Source organism: Pan troglodytes, chromosome 7, assembly GCF_028858775.2.
Source record: "Pan troglodytes isolate AG18354 chromosome 7, NHGRI_mPanTro3-v2.0_pri, whole genome shotgun sequence".
In the NCBI taxonomy this organism is placed as follows: Eukaryota; Metazoa; Chordata; class Mammalia; order Primates; family Hominidae; genus Pan; species Pan troglodytes.
Genome location: NC_072405.2, coordinates 30582762 through 30604795, shown reverse-complemented (window position 1 = coordinate 30604795; position 22034 = coordinate 30582762). Strand labels below are relative to the sequence as shown.

Sequence of the window (22034 nt, the reverse complement as noted above, 5' to 3'; positions counted from 1 at the left end):
TCTGCAAGAGAGGCTCGTCCTTTCCAGCAGGTTCCCTGTGCAGAGGCGGTTCGTGCGGAAGGAGCGCTGGGAGTTATGTGAACCTCAGCGTTAAAATGTGTTAGGGTTTGGAGATCCTGACTCCCTTTCTAGGGGCAACTCCTATAAACAGATTTAGCCTAAGACTCGCGTGTTGAAATTGACTTGCCCCATTCCTGCCAGTTAAGAGGATTAGAGATACAGGTGGTGAAAAAGAAACGGTAAGCTCGAGTGCGCATTCAAACACCTAATTCATATGATTTCTGCACATCACTTTCATTATACATAAAACAGAGATAAAAACTAAAAACATCCATTCATGGGGTTGAATGGAAATGTACACACATAATGACATAACGTATGTAAAATACTTAGCACAAGGAGAAGACGACCCTCGATAAATGTTGCCTATTTTTATTGATGCCTAAATCTGTGAGCCAAGAAGAGCTTTCTAGGAAGCACATTAAATTATCAATGGTTACTTCAGCAACTACAGAATGATTTTACCCAAAGAAAGATTTCTGACCCTCTCCCAACCATTTTGTCAAATAACTGCATCCCTCTCCCACACCCAGGTTTTTACAGTGTGGTTGAGGTCAAGCTTCTGAAGGCTTTGGCGGATGCTATAGAGACATCCAAGGGCTCTGCATGGAATAGGACTAGAGAAGGGTTAACCTTATCTTTTCCTAGGCCTCAGATATCCCATGACTTATTTTAATCCACACATACAAGGGCCCTCCCTATCCTTCCCGAATGAGGATAGTCTGAAAATTATTGGAGCAGGATGATTTTCAACTCAGGAATCCAGTTGGCACGATGCCCCTTCACTGTTCCTAGATAGTATTTGTTTACCATGATCTAACATTTTCACTTCCTTTACCACACAACCTTCTTAACTTGCAGCTGTTGCAATGTTATGTTGTAAGCAATTCTCCTGCCTGTGCAAATACTTAATGGTAGCAAGTGCAGTCAAAAACAGTTATACAAACTGTTTTGTAACCTTCGTGAAGATCCACCTCCTTGTTCTTTTAGGAACTCCGACCAAACTTTGCATGACACACTTATTCTATACACATGAAATAATATTTTGGGGGCAGGATTCAGCAAATCTTCTAGTTGAAGTAAGGGAATAATAATCCTCAGATAATTTCCTGAGTATGTCTTCTATTTGGGAACCTAAACCAAGAGCACCATTACAAAGGATATGCACATTGGGTTTCCTAGATTTCTATATCCTGTCCATCCATGCAAGTGTAGGTGGCCTTCATACAGTATTTCTAGCTAATCCAGACATCATTAACACTACTTATTTAACCAAAGGAAAATCCATAAGTCCTGCTGTTGATTGGACATAAAAATGGTTGAAGCTTTCTGAAACGTGGACATCTATTTAGGACCTTTCAAAAGCGAATCAACCTCTTTTGGAGATTATATTCCCTAACAGAGTACTTTAATTGTTAATTAGCCATCCCTAGGATATTGATTAAAAAGGACACACATAATCTCATCACAAAAAGATGAGTATGTGAGGCGATGGATATGTTAATTTGGTTTAATCATTCCACAATGTAAATAAATATCAGAATATCATACTGTACCACATAACCATATGTAATTGCTATTTGTTAATTAAAAATGAAAGGGGCAAAAAGAGCACGTATATCACACTAAGAGATGGTATTTTGAGATAAATCACAGATTTTTTTTTTAACTCAATAAAGTCGTGACACCAAATTCTGTCCACCTGGCCCTGCCAGTCTCTAAAATTCAGAGTGAAAATGGCCCCATAACTATACATAACCTGAATTTTCCTAGGCAGTCATGACTCCAAATACCCTGGGCACTTGGTCCCCATAAATATTTCTATTCCAACCATGTATTCTGGTTTGTTGTTGTTGTTGTTGCTGCTGTTCAGAAAATAAGATCACCAGAGCCACAGCAAGATTAAGGGCAGAAAATTACATTACTGGTGGGGCCTAAAACCTATAGGAAGGATTTCATTTAAAGTAGACCTATGTAGTATGTCTGGGTTCCTGGCAGAGATAACCAGAAATCCTTTCAGGAGAAATACACCAGGCTCCCAAAACTCCCATGTAAAAGGTATGAATAAATATGAGCTCACGAAACACATCAGGCCGAATAACAGGAGGACACACAATCTAATAAAAAAAATGGGCAAAAGGTATGGTGGCTCACATCTGTAATCCCAGCACTTTAGGAGGCCAATGTGGAGAGATGGCCTGAGGTCAGGAGTTCGAGACCAGCCTGGCCAACATGGTGAAATGCTGTCTCTACTAAAAACATAAAAATTAGCCAGGCATGTTGGTGCGTGCCTGTAATCCCAGCTACTCGTGAGGCTGAGGCAGGAGAATCACTTGAACCCGGGAGGCGGAGGTTACAGTGAGCTGAGATCACGCCACTGCACTCCAGCCTGGGCAACAAGTGCAAAACTCTCTCTCAAAAAAAAAGGCGGGGGGGCCAAAAGATGTGAGTGGGCCTGTGTCAGTCCATTAGCCCCTTTAGTGTTACTATAAAGGAATACCTGAGGCTGGGTAATTTATAAAGAAAAGAGGTTTATCGAGCTCATGGTTATGCTGGCTGGAAGGTTCAAGACTGGACACCTGGTGAGGACCTCAGGGTGCTTCCACTCATGGCAGAAGGCAAAGAGACCCGGCCTGTGCAGAGATTACATGGAGAGAGAGGAAGCAAGAGAGGGGAGGGAAGCGCTAGGTTCTTTTTAACAACCAGCTCTTGTTGGAACTAATAAGCCCTTTAGTAGAGACAGGGTTTCACCATATTGCCCAGGCTGGTCTTGAACTCAGTGGCTTATGGGTGTGAGCCACCACCCCTGACTGGAGCCATAAAATTTAATGGAATTTGTCCTTCAGTATCTGCAGAGTATTGGTTTTTAGGACCTCCCTCCATGGATACCAAAATTCACAGATGCTCAAGTCTCTTATATAAAATGGTGTATTTTATATTTGCATATAACCTATGCACATTTCCCTGTATACTTTAAATCATCTCTAGATGAATTATAATACCAAATACAGTGTAAATGCTACATAAATAGTTGTTACACTGTATTGTTTAGGGAATAATTACAAGAAAAATGTCTGCACCTGTTCAGTACTGATGCAGCCATCCTTTTTGTTTTTTCCAAATATTTTTGATTTGTGGTTGGTTTAATCCATGGATGCAAACCCGTGGATAGGGAGGGCCTATTGTATTTAGATGAGATCTTAGACTTGCAATTGATACTGAAATGGTGTAAGACTTTGGGGGCTGTTAGGATGGGGCGAATGTGTTGCATGTGAGAAGAACATGAATTTGCGGGGGACAGAGGGAGGAATGTTAGGGAGTGAATTGTGTCCTCCTTGCAAAACCTATGTTGAAGCCCTAATCCCCTGTATTTGGAGATAGAGTATGTAGGGAGATAATTAACATAAATGAGGTAAGGAGGAGCTCTAATCTGATAGGATTTGTGTCCTTATCAGAAGAGAAAGACATGAGATCTTTCTCTATCTCTATCCCTCTCTCTTCATGGAAGCACAGAGACAAGGCCATGTGAGGACACAGTAAGATGGCGGCCATCTATAAGCTAGGGAGATGGTACTCACCAGAGATCAAATTTGCCAGCACCTTGATCATAGAATCGTAGTCTCCAGAACTGTGAGAAAACAAATGTGTGTTGCTGAGGCCACCCAGTCTGTGGCAATTTGTTATGGCAGGCCTGTCTGACTAATAGAATAACAGAAGTCAGCAAGGATGTGGTGGAACAGGAACCCTCAGACATTGCCAGTGGGAATGTAAAATGATGCAGCCTCTTTGGGAAACATTTGGCAGTTTCTCAAAAAGTTAAGAAAAAAAATTACTGTAGGAACCAAAATTTCACTTCTTGGTAGCTACCTAAGAAAAATGAAAACATGTCCACACAAAACTTGCATGCAAATGTTCATAGCAGCATTATTGATAATTGCCAAAAACTTCACCTAAATGTCCATCAACTGGTAAATGAATAAACAGAAATTTGTATGCTTAACAATGGGGATGCGTTAAAAAAAAAAAAAAGGAGGCCGGGCACGGTGGCTCATGCCTGTAATCCCGGCCGGGTGCGGTGGCTCATGCCTGTAATCCCTGCACTTTGGGAGGCCAAGGCGGGAGGATCACCTGAGGTCAGGAGTTCGAAAGCAGCCTGGCCAACATGATGAAACCCCATCTCTACTAAAAATACAAAATATTAGCCGGGCGTGGTGGTGCATGCCTGTAATCCCAGCTACTCAGGAGGCTGAGGTAGGAGAATCGCTTGAACCCAGGGGGCAGAGGTTGCAGTGAGCCAAGATCGCGCCACTGCACTCCAGCCTGGGCAACAAGAGCAAAACTCTGTCTCAAAAAAAAAAAAAAAAAAAAGGAATAAAGATGTGGTATCTATTCACACAACAGATGGATTCATCAATAAGAAGGAACAAACTGCTATGGCATGGATGAACCCCAAAAAATATGTTAAATGAAAGAAACCAGACATAAGAGACCACATATTGTATGATTCCATTTATGTGAAATGTCTAGAAAAGATAAATCTATAGAGACAGAATATAAACTAATGGTTGCCTGGGGCTGGGGTGGGAATTAGGATGAACTGTAAATGTGCATGAGGGCTTTTATTAGGGTGACAAAAATGTTCAAAAACTGACTTATGGCAATGTTTGCACCACTCATTAAATTTACCAAAAATTATTGAATAGGATAAATTATATGATATGATATGTAAAATATATCTTTTTTTTTCTTTTTCTTTTTTTTGAGACGGAGTCTAGTTCTGTTGCCCAAGCTGGAGTACAATGGTACGATCTTGGCTCACTGCAACCTCTGCCTCCCGGGTTCAAGCAATTCTCCTGCCTCAGCCTCCTGAGTACCTGGGATTACATGCTCCCGCCACCATGCCCAACTAATTTTTGTATTTTTAGTAGAGACGGGGTTTCACTGTGTTGGCCAGGCTGGTCTCGAACTCCTAACCTCATGATCCACCCGCCTCGGCCTCCAAAAGTGCTGGGATTAAAGCATGAGCCACCACGCCCAGCCTAAAATATATCTTAATAGAGGCATTTTTTAAAAAACGCACGTTAACAAATAAGGAGAGCACTTTGGGAGGCTGCGGTGGGTAGATCTCTTGAGGTCAGGATTTCGACACTAGCCTGGCCAACATGGTGAAACCCCATCTCTACTAAAAATACAAAAATTAGCCAGGCATGGTGGCACACACCTGTAATCCCAGCTACTTGGGAGGCTGAGGCAGGAGAATCACTTGAACCTGGGAGGCGGAGGTTGTAGTGACTGAGATCATGCCACTGCACTCCAGGCTGGGCGACAAAATGAGACTCTGTCTCAAAAAAACCAAACCAACAAACAAAAAGAAACACCACAAAATAACATACAGAAACTACAGTGAACAGAACCAGATCTAGAAATATTTCAAAAAATACTGTCACTGAACACGGAATATAAATAAATAGCACATTTCATAAATATGAAACAGTATGTTTCAAGAAATAAAGGTGGCAATTGCAACAATGAGTAAAGAGCAAAGGCAGGCCAAGTGCAGTGGTTCATGCCTGTAACCCCAGCACTTTGGGAGGCTGAGGCGGGCAGATCTCTTTAGCTCAGGAGTTCAAGACCAGCCTGGGCAACATGGCAAAACCCTGTCTCTACAAACAATAGTAATAAAAAAAAAATTGGCCAGGAATGGTGGTGCATGCCTGTAGTTCCAGTTACTTGGGAGGCTAACGTAGGAAGATCACTTGAGCCTGGGAGGTCGAGGCTGCAGTGAGCTCTGATTGCACCACTGCACTCTAGCCTGGGCAACAGAATGAGATCCTGTCTCAAAACAAAACAAAACAAAACAAAAAGCAAAGGTAACCAAGATTGATGAGGCAAGTTTGGAAAAGAACCGAAACAGAACTTCTAAAAATGAATAAAGTAATAGAAATTAAACACTTAAAGGAAAATTACACAAGAGAATATACACAGCTAAAGAGAGACATCATGGATTAGAAGATCAGCTGAAATATTTACCTAGAATGTAGCACAGAGACAAAGAGATGGAAACATGAGAGGCTAAGAGACACAGAGAACAGAGTTAAAAGGCCCAATAAAGTATGAGATGGAGATAACACAGAAAAAAGAGGAAAGGCAATATTCAATGATTTAATGGGTATGAACTTTTTAGATTTGATGAAAGATACAAATCTTTAGCTTCAAGAAGACCAGTGACTCTGAAACAGAGAAGTAAAAAGAAATCTACACTCAGCACATCATCATTGTAATGCAGAATACCAAAGGCAAAGAGAAGATCTAAAAAAGCAGTCATAAAGAAAAAACACATTATCTATAAATGAGTGAAAAGTGGATTCAGTAACAGTAATATTAATAGGAAAATCCTGGAAGACAGGGTATAATATATCCACAGGCCTGAGAGGTTAAGGGAAAAAAACCTGTCAACCTAGAAATTGTATAGCCAGTGAAATTTTCTTTCCAAAACAAGGGTAAAATAAAGCATTTTCAGAGAAACATAAACTGACAGATTTACCTTCAACAAACCTCTCTAAAGAAATTTCTAAACATGAAGATAAAGAAAAAATGGGCTAGGTTAGGTGGCTCACCCTGTAATCCCAGCACTTCGGGAGGCCTAGGAAGGCAGATCAGTTGATGCCAGGAGTTCGAGACCAGCCTGGGCAACATGGTGAACCCCCGTCACTACTAAAAATACAAAAATTAGCCAGGCATGGTGGAGCATGCTTGTAACCCCAGCTATTTGGGAGGCTGAGGCATGAGAATCGCTTGAACTCGGAAGGTGGAGTTTGCAGTGAGTCAAGATCATGCCTTTGTGTTCCAGCCTGGGCAATAGAACAAGACTCTGTTAAAAAAAAAAAAAAAAAAAAAAAAGAAAAGAAAAGAAAAAGAAAAAGGAAAAAAAAGAAAAAGAAAAAATGCCCCCAGAAGGAAAGTCTGGGAAGAAAAAAGGAATCATGAGTGTAGTAAGTGACTGAATAAAGGGGTAATAATTGTGTCCAATAGATGGATGACTTAGCCTAGATCCTCAGAAGGCAGGGCCTAAGACAAAGATTTAGTGCAAGTATTTTACTGCAGAGTGTGATCCCAGGGACTAGGAGTAAGGGACAGGGGAATGACGCAGGGAGGGAGGGAGAGCTTACTCAAAGATGCATTAGGAAGTTGGCCACTGCTACAATGATCTAGTTGCTCTATCCGTCAGGACCATTTGAGAAGCCATATAAAGTCCATGTCAAGACCACCTATCCTACAGGAGCAAGGAGGATGCTTGTACTATTGACTCTCTCCTTTCCTTTGGTCAAAGACACGCCTCAAGGAGTGTTAAACCCCGGTACTTTGTAGTTGCACCATGGTGTTCCCATCCTTTTCCATGCTTTGTCATCAACACGAAAGTCTCAGGGAAGAAGGAAGAAGATGCACAGAGCAAGCCTGAGGTTAAGTACTATCAGGTTGTATCTGTGTAGACCTAGTGGGTACCCACAGAGAACTGGTCAACACAGTGCTGGCTAAATAAAGAGACAGGTAAGACTGAGAAGATGTGCAAAGGGTCCTAGAGATGTCCAATACGATGAAGTTTTTAAAAAGCCAAAAAAAAAAAAAAAAAATAGAGCCAAGAAGTTAAGAAAAATAGGCATATAAGTCAGGAGAGAGATAATTATAATAAAAGCATTATAAGGTTCTGGAGGAGGGTAATAAGAATTAACTTTACACTCACTAAGTATGCACATTAAAATTTTTTAAAGAAATACAGTGAGCCTACACAACATGGTGAAACCCTGTCTCTGCAAAAAATAAAGAAAAAAAATTAGCTGGGCATGGTGGCACACGCCTGTAGCCCTAGCTACTAGGGAGGCTGAAGTGGGAAGATCCCTTGAGCCCGGGAGTTCGAGGCTGCAGTGAGCTGTGATCATGCTACTGCACTCCAGCCTGGGCAACAGATCAAGACCCTGTCTCAATTTTTTTTTTTAAGAAATAAAATCTATATATTTCCAATCAGTGGAGGAAAAACAAATGAGAAAAAATTAATCTAAACAAAAAGGCAAAGAAGAATAAAAATTTATTACAGAAAAATCCGGACAAAAAGGAAACATAAAATAAGTGACAGAAATAAATTCTGCTGTGTTAGTAATTACAATATAAATATGTAGAACTTTCCAGGCAAAAGGCAGAGATTGGTCAGGCGTGGTAGCTCACCCTGTAATTCCAGCACTTTGGGAGACTGAGGCGGGTGGATCACTTGACCTCAGGAGTTTGAGACCAGCCTGGCCAACATGGTGAAAACTTGTCTCTACTAAGAAAAAAAAAAAAAAAAAACTTAGCTGGGCATGGTGGCATGTGCCTGTAGTCCCAGCTACTCAGGAGGCTGAGGCAGGAGAATCGCTTGAACCCAGGAGATGGAGGTCACAGTGAGCTGAGATCATGCGACTGCACTTCAGCATGAGCAACAGAGCAAGACTCTGTCTCAAAAAATAAATAAATAAATAAAAATAAAAAAAACAGAGATTATCAGATTGGATTTTAAAAACAGAATCCAGCTATATAGAGTTTAGTAGATAGAGATAGACATAAGTAGACATAAAATATAATGACAGAGAAAGGTTGAAATTCAGATGGTGAAAACATAGGCCCAGTGCTTTGGAAGGTGGGAGATAACTTAAGGCCAGGTGTTCAAGACCAGCCTGGGCAACCTGGTGAGACTCCATTTCTACCAAAAAAAAATTAGCTGGGTGTGGTGGTGCATGCCTGTAGTCCTAGCTACTTGGAAGGCTGAGGCGAGAGGATTGCTTGAGCAGAAGAATTTGAGGTTACAGTGAGCTAGGATCCTGCCATTGCACTCCAGCCTGGGTGACAGAGTGGGATCCCATCTCTATAAAAAATAAGAATAAATAAATAAAATCAAGCAAGCACTAATCCTTCAAAAAAGCAAGCAAGCTGGAGTCGCCATGTCAATATCAGACAAAGAAAACCTTACAGCAAAAAAGTAGTATTAGAGAAAAAGAGGCTCACTTAATAATGACAAGATTCAAGGAGTTCTAGTTTCATGTGCCAGAATCAGTTGATTGGACCAGGATAACAGCACTGTAACCTGAAAAAGTATCAACAGCAGTAAGCCAGGAGCCCCAAAAGGGGTTCAAAGGTTGGATGGACTCAACTGCCACACCCTGTGCAATGCGGTCTCCTCCCTGGAGACAAACGGCTCACCTGTTATTCCTTTTATTAGGAGTCGCAAGTCTGGCATGCAGTGATAGCTTGTGAATCTGAAGCAGAGTTCTCTACTGGGTGCCCAGTCTGTTGTGGGTGTGCTGCCATGTCTGGTACAACGATCGATCCAGAAAGCAAAGGTGTTAGTCTGGGCAGTGCAGACTCAATCTGCACCTTGATTCCAGTTGGTCTCATCAGAGACACCCTTACCATGGGCACCTAGATCAACCAAGACAGTTCAATCAGCAGCTGCAATGTGTTTCCACAGTTCATGGCCAAAGACAAAACAAAACAAGACAAAAACAAAAATCTTTTTTTTTTTTCTTTTTTTTGAGAGAGTCTTGTTTTATGGTCCAGGCTGGAGCGCAATGGTGCGATCTCGGCTCACTGCAACCTCTGCCTCCCAGGTTCAAGCGATTCTCCTGCCTCAGCCTCTGAAGTGGCTAGGATTACAGGCACCCGCCACCATGCCCTGCTAATTTTTGTATTTTTAGTAGAGATGGGATTTCACCATGTTGGCCAGGCTGGTCTCGAACTCCTGACCTCAGGTGATCCGCCTGACTTGGCCTCCCAAAGTGCTGGGATGACAGGCGTGAGCCACTGTACCCAGCTGACAAAAATCTTTTTAAAAAAAATATTATTACTTTTAGAGATGTGTCTCACTATATTGCCCAGGCTAGAGTGCAGTGACTATTTGCAGGTGCAGTCATAGCTCACTGCAGCCTCTAACTCTTGCGCTCAAGCGATTCTCCCACCTCAGCCTCCCAAGTAGCTGGGATTGCAGGTATGCACCACCATGCCAGGCTAGAGAAATACTTAATCTGCCAGTCTGTAGTTTTCCAAGTGGCCCAACTAAGGAGCTAGGTCATTGTCAGCAGCCCGAGTCAGTAAAAATATAACAGAAAGAGGTTCATCAAGGAGTACTGACCTGGGCTATGAGAACAGCTTTGAGTTCTGCCTACCAAGTGGAGTGACCATATCTGTTTTCCATTCCACATAGCAGCCCAGTTGGACAGCACTGGCTTCAGCTTAGCCAAGCCATCAGTGAACCAGGCACAGGCATTTAGGGGAACCTCTGTGGATTGTGAGCCTTGTTGAGCTAGTGGCTTTGCTTAGGCTGTGGGGTGGAGGATAAAATTTCCCCTAAAAGAATAGCTGCCGTTTTGTGTGTGTTTTTTTTTTTTCTTCATGTAAAGCCAAACTGCCACTAGGGCCAGGCCAGCTGCATACTGAATGCACCATTTCCATCAGACAAGAGAGGCTTGTCAGGCCCTTCCCACATTGTTAGCTTTGAGTTGGAATCATGCCACCCCAAAATGGGACTATCAGTCACAAGGCCTTTATAAGGATGTGCTGTGCACACTTTGTCAGGTGCTCAGGGTTTTTTTAAGAGACAGCATCTTGCTCTGTCATCCAGGCTGGAGTACAGTGGTGTGATCCTGGCTGACTGCAGCCTCGAACTTCTGGGCTCAAGCAATCCTCTCGCCTCGGCCTCCCGAGTAGCTGGGACTACAGGTGAGTGCCACCACTCCTGGATAATTTTTAATTTTTTTTTTTGTAGAGATGAGGGTCTTGCTATGTTGTCCAGGCTGGTCTCAAAATCCTGGCCTCAAGTGATCCTCCTGCCTCGGCCTCCCAAAGGGCTGGGATTACAGGTGTGAGTGCTCGGTTTTGACGAGAACCCAATAGCACATTAAGAGCTGCTTTTCAAAAGGGGTGTATGTCTTACGTCAGGAAGACAACAAATCCAAAACCTCCCAAGAGGCACCTCCAGGTGATGGTTGCCTCCCTTTAGCACATGCCCCGATCAGCAAAATCATCAATCGGCAGGACTTTTAGGTCAAAGGGGTCATTAGCGCTGTGGGGTCCCAAAGACCCTAGCACTGCTCTAAGTGCAGTACACACTGGTGGGTAGAATGCCCTTCAGCCTTTATGAGCATTCACAGGACATTGATGTAAAACACCAGTGCCCATTGTACACATAGCTTGGGGAGCCACAAGGACTGTATGTTGAATAGACTCAAAGCCCTACCCTACAAGGTCAGTGTCCTGGAAAAGTGAGGGACATTCTTCCGCTGGGAGGAAGCTAGGAGACTTTCCAGCCATTATCAGTTTTCTTTCTCTATATGCTCAGAAATGTGGTTACAGATTCTTTAGTGCATACTTGCAGCATTCATGCAATAATAGTCATGCCTCTATTCTTTCAACCAGCACTTATTTGGTGCCTATTATGGGCAAGAAATTAGAAGTCCTGGGGATACAGGCATGAACAAAACCATCTCTACTCTATAGCTTGTGTTCTGGGGGAATATCGACAGGAAAAGGAAATACATGGTATGTCAGTGCTATGGAGAAAAAGAAAACAAAGAAAAAGAAAAAGAAAACAAGAAAAGGGGTTTAAAGACTGTCAGAGGCCAGGTGCGGCTCACTCCTGTAATCTCAGCACTTTTTGGGAGGCTGAGGTGGGTGGATCACTTGAGGCCAGGAGTTCAAGACCAGCCTGGCCAACATGACGAAACCCCGTCTCTACTGAAAAAAAAAAATAACAAAAATTAGCCAGGTGTGGTGGCGTGTGCCTGTAGTCCCAGCTACCGAGGGGGCTGAGACATGAGAACTGCCTGAACCCAGGAGGTGGAGGTTGCAGTGAGCCGAGATACTGCCACTGCACTCCAGCCTGGGTGATAGAGTGAGACTCTGTCTCACAAAAATAACAACCTAAAAATTAAAAAAAAAAAAAAAAAAAAGAGTGTCAGGGATGGGAGTTTACTAATTTATGTAGGGTGGTCAGGAAAAGTCTCAGAGACCCGAAGAAATGGAGGAAACAAGACATGCAGCTATCTGGAGAAAGCAAGTTCTAGGCAGGGGGGAAAGTAATGGGAAAGCTCTGCACCTGGAACCAGCCTGCTGCGCGACAGAAGTAGCAAGACCTGTGCGACTGGAGTGGGATGGCCTGGGAGGAGAGTGGGACATGAGGCCCCAGGGGCCCCAGGAGGGTCCCATGCTAACTTCTGTAACAGACTGAACAGACTGGCGGTGGGTAGGAGGGGGTGATGTATCATTGAAGAGGCAAATGCGGCCAGGCGTAGTAGCTCATCCCTGTAATCCCAGCACTTTGGGAGGCTGAGGCGGGAGGATTGATTGAGCCCAGGATTTTGAGATCAGCTTGGGCAACCGACATGCTGAACCCTGTCTCTACAAAAAATATAGAAATTAGATAGGCATGGTGATGTGTGCCTGCCTAAAAAAAAAAAAGAAAGAAAAAAAGAGGCAAATGTAAAAATCTGTTATCTGATAAAAGGATGTTTGGCCAAGAGTGGTAGTGCTGGAAGTGGGGAGAGATGCTAATAGTCTGGATAAATTTCTTTGGATTATTTTGAAAAACGTAACCACAACACCATTATCACAGCTCAAAAGAATGAACAACAATCATTTAGTATTATCAAATATCTAGCCAATATACAAATGTCCCTAATTGTCTCAGGATTTTTTTTTTAAGTTTGTTAGAATTGTCAAAGAAACAAAGCCAGGCCAGGCACAGTTTCTCATGCCTGTAATCCCCGTGCTTTGGGAGGCTGAGGGAGGAGAATCACTTGAGGCCTGGAGTTTGAGATCAGCCTGGGCAACATAGTGAGGCCCCTCTCTCTACCAGAAAATTTTAAAAATTACCCGGACATGGTGGTGTGTGCCTGTAGTCCCAGCTACTCGGGAGGCTGAGGCGAGAGGATCACTTGAACTTGGGAGGTCGAGGTTGCAGTGAGCAGTAACCACACCACTGCATTGCAGATGGGGTGATAGGGTGAGACTCCATCTCTAAAAAAAAAAAAAAATTAAAAATTAAAAAGCCAGACACCAGTTAAAGCAGTGAAGACAGATTTTATTTAGTAAGTACTAACAGTAGGGGAAAGAGCTGAGTTCCATTCTAATTTTCAAAGAGGTAACTGGACCTCTTAAAGGGAGAAAGAGATGCATGGTGTGGTGGCTCATGCCTATAATCTCAGCACTTTGGGAGGCTGAGGCGGGAGGATCTCTTGATCCCAGGAGTTCAAGGCCAGCCTGGGGAGCAAAGTGAGACCTTGCCTCTAATTTTTATTTTTTTTTAATTAGCCATAATCCTAGCTACTCAGGGGGCTGACGTGGGAGCATTGTTGAGTCTGGGAGGTCGAGGCTGCAGTGAGCCGTCCACCTCCCCATTCTCTTTCTCCTTTTATTTGAGACAGGATCTTGCTTTGTCACCCAGGCTGGAGTGCAGTGGTGCGATCACAGCTCACTAGACACAGGAAGTTTAAAGCTGGCCGAGCGCGGTGGCTCATGCCTGTCATCCCAGCACTTTGGGAGGCCAAGGCGGGCGGATCACGAGGTCAGGAGTTCAAGACCAGCCTGGCCAACGTAGTGAAACCCCGTCTCTACTAAAAATACAAAAAAATTGGCTGGGCGTGGTGGTGGGCGCCTGTAGTCCCAGCTACGAGGCTGAGGCGGGAGAATGGTGTGAACCCAGGAGGGGAGTTTGCAGTGAGCCGTGATCACACCACTGCACTCCAGCCTGGGCAACAGAGTGAGACTCCGTCTAAAAAAAAAAAAAAAAAAAAAAAGTTTAAAGCCATGATTCTGGCTGAGATTGCTGAGGGAAGCAGGGTAGACAGACAAGAGAAACCTTGAAAGGCCTGAGCCCTGGGCATTCCATGTTTAGAGCGGGAGAGATGAGGAAGTACCAGGAAAGGAGGCGAGGCACACACATAGTCCCTGACATAAACCATCTACATTGTCATGGCTCAGTAGTCCAGGATCACCTGAAGCAGATGATCCTCCTACTGATGTATCTTCAAAAGTCTGTAGTAGCCTAACACTGTGCCCCAATGACCATGCCACTCACCTCATCTCATCACAAAGGCATTGTACCATCTCACATCATCACAAGGATGAGTACAATAAGATGTTGAGAGAGAACCACATTTACATAACTTTTATTACAGTATATTGTTATAATTGTTCTCCTTTCTTACTGCTGTTAATCTCTTAATGTGCTAAATTATAAATTAAACTTTATCATAGGTATGTATGAGTAGGAAAAAACATAGTATATCTAGGGCTCAGTGCTTTCCAGTTTCAAATATCCACTGGGGGTCTTGGAACTTGTCTCCTGCAGATAGGAGGGGACTACTGCTTTGTATCCTGTGGGGCTGGTCTATATGTGTGGGGAGTGGGTGAATATGTGAGTGGTCTATATGTGTGTGAAGGGGATCAATATGTGTGGGTGAGTGGGTGAGGGAGGTGTTTGCTGGAGCCGTATCCTTTGAGTGGACAAGAGGGGATGGGATCTAAGGCCCACTGAAGGGTCTTGTCTCAGGGAGGAGCAGACAATTTATCCATAGGTTTCCTTTTTTTTTTTTTTTGAGATGGGAGTTTTGCTCTAGTTGCCCAGGCTGGAGTGCAATGACACAATCTTGGCTCACTGCAACCTCTGCCTCCCAGGTTCAAGCAATTCTCCTGCCTCAGCCTCCCAAGTAGCTGGGATTACAGGCATGTGCCACCACGCCCAGCTAATTTTTTATTTTTAGTAAAGGCAGGGTCTCTCCTTGTTGGTCAGGCTGGTCTCAAACTCCCGACCTCAGGTGATCTGCCTGCCTCGGCCTCCCAAAGTGCTGGGATTACAGGCGTGAGCCACTGCGCCCAGCCAGACAGTTCATCCATAGGAATAGGAGGCAAGAACAGGCACCTGGACGCAGACTCAAGATGTGGTAGTGGGAACCACACCCTCTCCAACTGCTTCTATTTTCTTATTCTTTTTTTGACACAGTCTTGCTCTGTCACCCAGGCTGGAGTGCAGTGGCGCGATCTTGGTTCACTGCAACCTCCGCCTCCTGGGTTCAAGCAATTCTCGTGCCTCAGCCTCTTGAGTAGCTGAGATTACAGGCACCCGCCACCATGCCTGGCTCATTTTTATATTTTTAGTGGAGATGGGGTTTCACCATGTTGGCCAGGCTGCTCTGGAACTCCTGACCTCAGGTCATCCACCTGCCTCAGCCTCCCAAAGTGCTGGGATTACAGGCATGAGCCACTGCGCCTGGCTGATTGCTTCTATTTTCTTAATGCATTGAGAAGCAGTGTTCTCAGCGGAGAGTGAGAACTGGGGAGAGGCGTTGGAGGCTTGAGGACATAGGAAAAGGGGAATGGTAGAGTAAACAGACAAGGAGAATGGTAGTTTGTTTTATTTATTTTTAAAAATAAATCTTTAAATAAAGGTTCATAATTCCCCCACCCCTGCCAAGTAAGAGAGGCATGTATCATGTCTCCTTTAAGGAAAGCTCCTGGGAGCTCCCTGTCTTAGTCCATCTGGCTGCTGTTACAAATACCACAGACTGGGTAATTTGTAAATAGAGATGTATTTCTCACAGTTCTGGAGGCTGGGAAGTCCAAGATCAAGATGCCAGCAGATTTAGTGGCTGTTGTGGGCTTGCCCTCTCTCCTTCAAGCATGATGCCTTGTTGCTATGTCCTCACATGGTGGAAGGTGGAAAAGGGACAAACATTCCCTCAAGCCCTTTTATGAGGGCACTAATCCCATCCACGAGGAGGGAGCCCTCACGGTCAGATCACCTCCTAATGGTCCTGCCACTTAGTACTGTTGCACTGGGGACTAAATTTCAACATGAATTTTGGAAGGTGACAAACATCCAAACCTTAGCACTGCTCCATGTTTATGATTACATGCCATTGTCCAGAAAGTAATGATAGTCACCTCTGCTCTCAAAAGAGGCTGAGAATGTGGTCTTTGTATTGAATGAGTACGTGCCCTCCCAAAAGTCAAGGCTCATTATCATGGAAGAAGGAAAGAGTGGATATTTGGATATTGAGGAACAACCAACAGCCTCTATCACATCATTTTTATTTTATTTATTTTTTTTAATTTTTTTGAGAGAGTCTCCCTCTGTCGCCCAGGCTGGAGTGCAATGGAGTGATCTCGGCTCACTGCACCCTCCACTTCCTGGGTTCATGTGATTCTCCTGCCTCAGCCTTCCAAGTAGCTGGGATTACAGGCTTGTGCCACCATGCCTAGCTAATTTTTGTATTTTTAGTAGAGACAGGGTTTCACCATGTTGGTCAGGCTGGTCTCGAACTCCTGACCTCAAGTGATCCACCCGCCTCGGCCTCCCAAAGTGCTGGGATTACAGGCGTGAGCCACTGCACCTGAGATTAAAGATGATTAAAGAATCATCCTTAATCTTGCCAAAGCCTTTACTTTAGTTTCCATAGAAATAAGAATTTTTTCTTCAGCACTCACATTGTATCAGTTTATATATTTAATAAAAATTACACATTTACCATATTTTCTTTTCTTTTCTTTTTTTTTTTTTGAGACAAAGTTTCACTCTTGTTGCCCAGGCTGGAATGCAATGGTGTGATCTCGGCTCACCGCAACCTCCACCTCCCAGGTTCAAGTGATTCTCCTGCCTCAGTCTCCTGAGTAGCTGGGATTACAGGCATGCACCACCACACCCGGCTAACTTTATATTTTTAGTAGAGACAGGGTTTCTCCATGTTAGTTAGGCTCATCTCGAACTCCTGACCTCAGGTGATCCGCCCACCTTGGCCTCCCAAAGTGCTGGGATTACAGGCAGGAACCACACTGCCTGGCCCAACATTTGCACACATGCACACACACACGTACGTGTGTCTGTGTGTGTGTATATATATATATATATTTTTTGAGACACAGTTTCACGCTGTCCCCCAGGCTGGAGTGTAGTGGCGTGATCTCAGCTCACTGCAACCTCCGCCTCCTGGCTTCAAGCAATTCCCTGGTTCAGGCAATTCTCGGGCCTCAGTTACCTGAGTAGCTGGGATTAAAGGAGCGTGCCACCACGGGCCCAGCTAATTTTTTATTTTTTGTAGTGATAGGGTTTCACCATTTTGGCCAGGCTGGTCTCAAACTCCTGGCCTCAAGTGATCCACCCACCTCGGCCTCCCAAAGTGCTGGGATTACAGGCAGGAACCATGGCGCCTGGCCCAACATTTGTATAGTTTTAAAAACAGAACGTTAACTACACATTTAACTACAAATGCACTGCTGATGCACATGTGAATAGATGCAAACATTCTGGAGGGAAAAATCTATCAAAATCCTTAAAAATCTCATAGGATTGGACTTAACAAACTCCTGGGCTCAACTGATCCTCGCACATCAGCCTTCAGAGTAGCTGGCGCTATATAACCTCATATCACCACGCCCAGTTAATTAAAAAAATTTTTTTTTCTAGAGACCAGGTCTTGCTACATTGCCCAGTCTGGTCAGAAAACCATTTTAAATAGAGACTCCTAAGGAAATAATTGAGGATACTGGCAATTTAATGGATTTTATTTATTTATTTATTTTTTTGAGACAAGTTCTCACTGTCACCCAGGCTAGAGTGCAGTGGTGTGATCTCGTCTCAGCTCACTGCAACCTCCCCGTCCTGGGCTCATGCAGTCCTCCCACTTCAGCCCCCCAAGTAGCTGGGAGTACAGGAGCAAGCCACCATGCCTGGCTAAGTTTTATATTTTTGGTAGAGATGGGGTTTCACCATGTTGCCCAGGCTGGTCTCAAACTCCTGAGCTCAAGTGATCCACCAGCCTTGGCCTCCCAAACTGCTAGGATTATAGACATGAGCCACCACCCCAGGCTGCATCATTTTTTAAACGATGAAAAACTAGAAAAAATCTAAATATCCCAGAAATGGGAGATCAGTTGGGTGAATTTTCATAGTACGAAGACGGACTCTAATATAACCATTAAACTTTAGTTGTACAATTTAAGAGACATTCCTAAAGGAATTCTTGTGATCATCTTGCCCTGGGGAAAGGTCTGAGAGCCACACTGAACATGGCTAGTTTAAGTACTGGTCGTGCTTTCACTGGGAATATACGGTTTTGAGGGAATGAATCGGAGAGAACTGTGTTGGCAGCACGGCACAGTCTCAGGAAGCTTCACTCAAACTGTGAACCCTTATGCCAACTCTCGTGAATATGGCTGGTGGTGCCCACCACCCACGCCACTCCCACTTTATTAGGTGGAACCTGAACTGCAGGGCCAGAAAGCAAAATACCCACATTTCCCTAAATCTCTTGTGCTAGCGTTCTGGGCATGCATGAGGTTTTACCAGTTGAGGTTTGAAAGGTGGAGGTAAACTTGAGGCCACCTTCTTCACTTTGGCCGTCTTCCGCTGCCAGAGCTGTGGATGAGCTTGACTCTCCTCCCTCTCACACCTGACATGGAATCTATCAGCAGATCACGTGTGTGCTACCCCTGAAATCAGTATCTAGAATCCAATCACTTCCCAGTGCCCCTGCTGTTAGCGGCCTGGCCAAGCCACTGCCATCCACTGTCCAGGGACTCCATCAGCCCTGCTTCCCGCCTCATCTCCACACCAGCTGGCTCACCAGGTCACTTTAAGAATAAAGCCAGGCTGGGCGTGGTGGCTCACGCCTGTAATTTGAACACTTTGGGAGGCCGAGGCGGGTGGATCACCTGAGGTCAGGCATTTGAGACCAGCCTGGCCAACCTGGTGAAACCCTGTCTCTACTAAAAATACAAAAATTAGCTGGGCTTGGTGGCGGGTGCCTGTGATCCCAGCTACTCAGGAGGCTGAGGCACGAGAATCACTTGAACCTGGGAGGTGGGGGTTGCAGTGAGCCAAGATCATGCCACTGCACTCCAGCCTGGGCAACATAGCGAGACTCCGTCTCAAAAAAAAAAAAAAAAAAAGAATAAAGCCAAGGTCCCTACCATGGCCTAAAAGCCCTCCAGGGCCAGGTCCCACCCCTCTCACTCCCTCAGCTCCAGCCAGTCTCTGTCTTACTCTTCACTCAGCCCAGAGCACTCTCCCCACCTGCATCTGATCCCGCTGGTTCACTTCCTCAAACGATACCTTCTCAAGGAGGCCTACCCTACTTACTGCAACATGCCCGCCACCACCCAAAATCCCCTGCTCCCTGCAAGTTCCCAAACTCTTGTCACCTTTTAACGTCCTTCCTTAAGCTTATCCTGTCTCCCTCACTAGAGCGCAGGCTCCTCCAGCAGGACACAGCCCCTAACCACTGCTTTCCTAACTCCTGCAGGGTGCCTAGCACACAGCAGGCACTTTCTTCAGGTGTGCCAGGGTCCAGCTACAGCTGTATGGTTCCCCAGAGGCAGCTGGGGCTGTGGGATTCCCTCGTCCCTGGCTGGCAGCTGTGGCAGTGTGTTGTGTTCCGGAACTCAGTGGAGCTTGAGTCTCCACCCTCCTGATTGTGGCAGAGGGTGTAGCTCCCTCACCATCTGTTCTAGGGGGTGCTGATTCCTGGATGCTCAACCTATGGCTCACTCTTCCAGCCTTCCAACGAGTCTATAAACTTCTCTTCTTGTATTAACTCTTTCTGAATACCTAGAATGGTTTCTACTTGTCCAGTGAAACCTCATGCACGCCCTGGAAAACACACAAGATAAAGTCTCCAGGCCAACAGTGATCAAGACTGCATTTTTCTTTTTCTTTCATGTAAGCTTTCTATTTTTTTTTTTTTTTTTTTTTGAGATGGAGTTTCACTCTTGTTGCCCAGGCTGGAGTGCAATGGCGTGATCTTGGCTCACGGCAACCTCCGCCTCCCAGGTTCAAGCAATTCTCCTGCCTCAGCCTCCCAAGTAGCTGGGATTACAGGCATGCACCACCACGCCCAGCTAATTTTGTATTTTTACTAGAGACGGGGTTTCTCCACGTTGAGGCTGGTCTCGAACTCCTGACCTCAGGTGATCCGCCCACCTCGGCCTCCCAAAGTGCTGGGGATTACAGGTGTGAGCCACCGCGCCTGGCCCATGTAAGCTTTCTTAAGATGTAAAGACTGCATTTTTTTCTGACTATATCTTAAATGTAGATGAGCGAAGTAACGAAGTCCAACTTCTGACTCAGTTTTTGGGGAGACAGATCAGTGGTTACCCCAATGGAAGGGAACAGAAGAAATGCTTTAGAAGAGCTGAGGCAGAAAGTGGCCATGCAGAGGACTCCTAGAACTGGTGTCCCATCACTATCTCTGTTTTTTCAGATGACACCCCTAAGACCTGAGCCCCTTCTGGGACCCACACTCCACCTGTAGAACTCTGATGGGGCCTTGTGCGGCCGAACCACAATCCAAGAGAGGTGTTCTCATCATTTGTCGCTAGCCACAGCCATCTCGAGGGGAAATGCCCCAAATGTGGAAGTATCTGACACCAGGACTGGGGGTTGGAACACTGGATGAACAGCATGGGTGCCACTCTTTCACTGTGCACCGTCCTAAGAAAGAAGCCTGTTTCCCTTTGAAGAGCCTAGTGCTGAGTGCCCAATTCAATCGGACCACGCAGGGCAGTCTGAAGATTAAAAGATGCTACCTTTAATTCCTTCGGCTAATTCAGAAGTATGTGAAACACAACATACTCATTAACATGGAAGAACTGGATGTGTGTGCATCTGGCTGTGTATTATTTATTTTTCAGAGACAAGGTTTCACCATGTTGCCCAGGCTGGTCTTGAACTCCTGGGCTCAAGTGATCCTCCCACCTCAGCTCCAGAGTAGCTGGGAACGAAGAATTGTATGTATTTCTGAGTGACATAGAGTACACGATAAAACCACATAATTTATATCATTATAAATAACATACAAAATTTTGGAGGCTAAAATAATATACGTGAGCAGTCATAAAATACAATGAAATCATGTGCTTTGCAGCCACATGGATGGAGCTTGAGGTTATTATCCTAAGTGTACTCGGAAACAGAAAATCAAATAGCACATGTTCTCACTTATAAGTGGGAGCTAAATAATGGGTACCTATGGACATAAAGATGGAAATAGCAAACACTGGGCACTCCAAAAGGGGGTGAGTGGGAGGAGGGGCAAGGGTTGAAAAGCTACCTGAGTACAATGTTCACTATTTGGGTGATAGGTATGACTGAAGCCCAATCCCCACCACTACGCAATATACACAAACATGCACATGTGGCTGGGCGCAGTGGCTCACGCCTGTAATCCCAGCACTTGGGAGGCTGAGGCAGGTAGATCGCTTGAGGTGAGGAGTTTGAGACCAGCCTGGCCAACATGGTGAAACTCCTGTCTCTACTAAAAATACAAAAATTAGCCAGGTGTGGTGGCGTGTGCCTGTAATCCCAGCTATCTGGGGGGCTGAGGCGGGAGGATCACTTGAACCTGGGAGACAGAGTTGCAGTAAGCCAAGATCACACCACTGGGCGACAGAGTGAGACTCCATCTCAAAAAACAAAACAGAACAAAACAAAACAAAACTAACATGCTCATGTAACCTGCTGAATCTAAAATAAAATAATATACACTAAAATGTTAAAATTGATTTTAGTAGAATAAAAGGTGACTGAACATTTTAAAAAGTTATGCCTAGATGAATACTTTATGATTTTACATTGCAGCATTTTTTGAACATGGCAGCAGCTACTATGAATTGTCTATCCAACTGCCACTCCAGCTTCCTCCCTACTAACAAAACCCCAGCTCAAGGGCAAGTGTGCTCAGTGCCAGGGGATACACTAGTCGACCCATCCCCCTTTGCCAGGGCCTGGTCCAAGAGTGGGCATGCGGCCCCACTCTATAGAGAGACAGGGGGGAGGTTGCTGGAGCTGCTGACGGTTATTCCCGGATAAGGGCAGAATGAGAAGGCTCCTGTACTACTGTCCATTCTGGCTGTGGACACCATCATTTGCAGAATGATGCTTGGCGCAGGAGCAGCCATTC

At 44.8% G+C, this 22034-nt stretch overlaps 1 protein-coding gene and 1 long non-coding RNA gene across 2 annotated transcripts in view; one reads left to right on the top strand and one right to left on the bottom strand.

Moving 5' to 3' along the window:
- The window catches only part of PIWIL2 (piwi like RNA-mediated gene silencing 2), a 91111-nt gene extending 81604 nt beyond the window's left edge, over positions 1 to 9507 (bottom strand). Inside the window, exon 1 of the mRNA XM_009454917.5 lies at positions 9289 to 9507. The gene's annotated coding sequence lies outside the window, so the exon portion shown is untranslated. The remainder of the gene's footprint in view (positions 1 to 9288) is intronic.
- Positions 38 to 20667, top strand: LOC107976259 (uncharacterized). Its single transcript, XR_001720087.4, has 2 exons — positions 38 to 239; positions 20337 to 20667. It is a non-coding gene; the product is annotated as an uncharacterized LOC107976259 (long non-coding RNA).
- The last annotated feature ends 1367 nt before the right edge of the window (positions 20668 to 22034 follow it).